Raw genomic sequence first — 3,310 nt, 5'->3', positions numbered from 1 at the left:
ACATACTTAAAAATAACGTATACAGACTAAAAACACCATGTGCGTACTCAAAACAACATCTATAGACTTAAAACAATATGTACAAACTAAAAACGCTATAGACATAAAACCAAAAACACAATGAACCAATAACACCATGGATAGGTACAATTATACCATGTTCAGATTAAAACACAATTCTAGACCAATAACACAATGAACAGAACCAGGGGCGGAATCAGAGGGAGGTCAAGAAGGTCCGTTGACCCTCCGGTCACCGGAACTTTTTGAATTTTTATTTATAAATTTTTAGTTTTTGAAGAACAAACTTAGAGATAGACCCCCTAATTTGAACCAGTATAGAATATAAGCTTATGATGACCCCCTAACTAAATTGTTCTGGTTCCGCTTACAGAACTAAAAACACCTCAATTGAAACATATATCTATTTATTTTTTTATATAGAAATATTATATATACTCATGTTAAAGATACAAAACGCTCATTACATTTTTTTTTATAAATAATAACTTAAAAACGTCATAAACATTTAAAAATAATTGGGAAATATACATGTGCCTTTGTACCACCAATTTACTAGACTTATGGTTATATAGTATTAACATTCATACACAAACATCATATTATATAAACTTTTAAATTTATAGATCCCTAGTTGAAATTCCTTTCAAAAAAAAAGATCCCTAGTTGAAATATAAATTCCTTTCAAAAAAAAAGATCCCTAGTTGAAATATAAATCATTAATTCCAAATTTAGTTGGTTAGAACTTCCAAAGGACTTGTAGTTGTGATCTATAGCTTCCTATATTTAGGCGAAAATTAAAAAAGTACCTTACTTTCATAAAGCTTGTTAACAAAGCAAAACTAACAAAAATTTAGGTCCTACCGGGAGTCGAACCCAGGTCGCTGGATTCAAAGTCCAGAGTGCTAACCACTACACCATAGAACCCTAATGATCCGAATTCGGCTAAGTTTGGTACATATCCAATCCAAATTCAGGCATACCAAAAAGCTAGTTTGTTCCCGAAATTAGCTCCATTCTTATATAATTTCATGTAAGTTAAGTCAGACCCTCCATTAGTGCTCCACAAGACCTAGCTAGCTACATGCTGCATAGCTCCTATTAACATCCTCCGTCTTTCTTTGTCTATTTCTTTATATCCATCCGACCTTAAAGTTAGCCTTTATAAAGTTTTAAATTTAATTTACTATGGTTAGCCGACGAGAAGAAGAGAAACTTAACACAAAAGATAAAATTCTTTAATTAATCCCTGTCAATTCTAGTGGTTGTGGGTGTTTTAAAAGTGTAAAGAAAACAAAAGGTAATCAATCCAACTTGAATGCTTTTGATTTAGCTTTAGTGACCCTTTATAGTACATGAGATTAGAGGTAGCAACTAGCATGATTAGATGCATGAGGGTCCATATATATCCTTAATCTTAAGCTTTTCATCACTAGCACATTGTTTGGATTAAACCTCAACCCCAAAATTTCAAAAGTTGATAGTATATATACATATCAAATCAAGAATCGTCACTACTAATTAATTGTAATTTTTTTGTTAAAATAAAGACTTAAAAAAGAACAGTTAAACTGAACGATATATTATAGTTTATGAGACTTAGGCTTCTAATTACCAGTGGTATATACCACAACCAACTTGAACCCGTGAAGGCGTGAAGCTCCTAGCTAGCAAGGGGCGTACTAGACTCAAGTTGAACCTCATGAACCATATATGCACCTAAGGCGTTGATCGGATCTCAAGATCAAGTCAGTTACAGATGTAGGTTTGTAGAGCCATTGCACATTCCTATCAATACCCTAAATTTGAACCAAACCATGTATATTGCACAAACATCAAGCATCTTGTCATTGATATGTTTGCCTTAAGCTTAATCATATCATAAGGTTATGTAACTATAACACCCCAACCCAGCTAGAGCTGATGCATGTCATTTGTAATGTGCTAAGAACTCAAAATCAATCCATGATGAATAGGATATTAATGTGGGATTTGCTTGAAGCATAACATTAACAGAGATAAATCTCTATAACATCTGGTCACAAGGATTCCAAAAGACTCCAATTAATAGCAATTCAAGATAAAGACAGTAAAGTTTCAGTTTCAAGAAATAACTCGTTTGAATAAGCACATAATCATCTTCAGTTATGTACCCCGCCATGCGATCGATCCGTGTTCGTCATTGAGCTCACACATAAAAAATAAAAAATTTACATTCAAGAGTCATGGTCTTATAAATGTCATCAATAAAGCTTCTCATGACACATACCTGATAAAACCATTATGGAAGGAGACCAAAAGATATTAAAAAACAGACAAACCCTAACATGAAAATTAATAAATCTGCACATCACCAAAATCCATGTAACACACACGTACTTAAAAACCAACACAACGCACATAAACATACAATATATCCATATATATTGAATAATAATCTAACAGTGATCAAACAGCCTCAGGTTCCACCATCCTCTGGTGGAAGCTCCTGTGGCAGTCGCAGGCGGCACAGATGAGTGCACCCTCGGTCCCCTCCACCGTGCTCGCCATGAACTCCCTACACCCATCAAGAGCGTATCCACCAACCTCCAGGGCGATGTTTCTCTGGCACTCTCCATACCTCACACGTAACCTGACGTTGTTCGATGAACTAGTCGAATCGGATTGCAGCCCTTCAGTTCTCAACACCAATTTCTTCCTCGCCATTTCTTGCATTTTGCTAGCAAAACCCTAGCAATTTATAGTCAACGCTGTAACGGTCTTCGTGAACTGATAGTTTGGTTCAGTTATGCTTTTTTAGTCCTTATTTTTCATGCTTTTGCCAACTTTGACCTCTCTGTTTGCATTATTTGCAAAACTCCTTTAAGTTACTGGAGAATATCCAAACAGGAAGTTACAATTTTACAACTATATATCCTTCAAACTGTTGCAAAACAATGGCCTAATAGCAACCAATATATGATGTATGTAAACAAGAATTGTAGAAGATCATATAGAGAGAAAGATAGAAAGAAGAATTGAAGAAGTCATTCTTATTGATGTATCATACAAATACAATAGCTAGTATTTAGGCTACTCGGTATGGTGATGGTCCATCCTTGGAGGATGATCCGCCACGTAGGAGCCACGTCATAGTCCTCCAAAGATGGTCCATCCTCCAAAACTAGAGGGCATGGGAGAATGGTGCTAGATGATCCTACCCACAAAACTATGTACAAGTATTAAAGCATAATGTACAAATCCCACAAATAAATAAACAAACAAACAAAAGAAATGGGGCCCACTGTTT

General features: G+C 35.1%; 1 non-coding gene across 1 annotated transcript; it reads right to left on the bottom strand.

The window, feature by feature from the left end:
• Nucleotides 1-876: 876 nt before the first annotated feature.
• Nucleotides 877-948, bottom strand: TRNAQ-UUG. The gene has a single exon. It is a non-coding gene; the product is annotated as a tRNA-Gln (tRNA).
• Between the last annotated feature and the right edge of the window lie 2,362 nt (nt 949-3,310).

This window comes from Helianthus annuus, chromosome 14, assembly GCF_002127325.2.
Source record: "Helianthus annuus cultivar XRQ/B chromosome 14, HanXRQr2.0-SUNRISE, whole genome shotgun sequence".
NCBI lineage: Eukaryota > Viridiplantae > Streptophyta > Magnoliopsida > Asterales > Asteraceae > Helianthus > Helianthus annuus.
The sequence above is the reverse complement of the archived record's forward strand: the minus strand, read 5'-3'. Positions and strand labels throughout refer to the sequence as shown.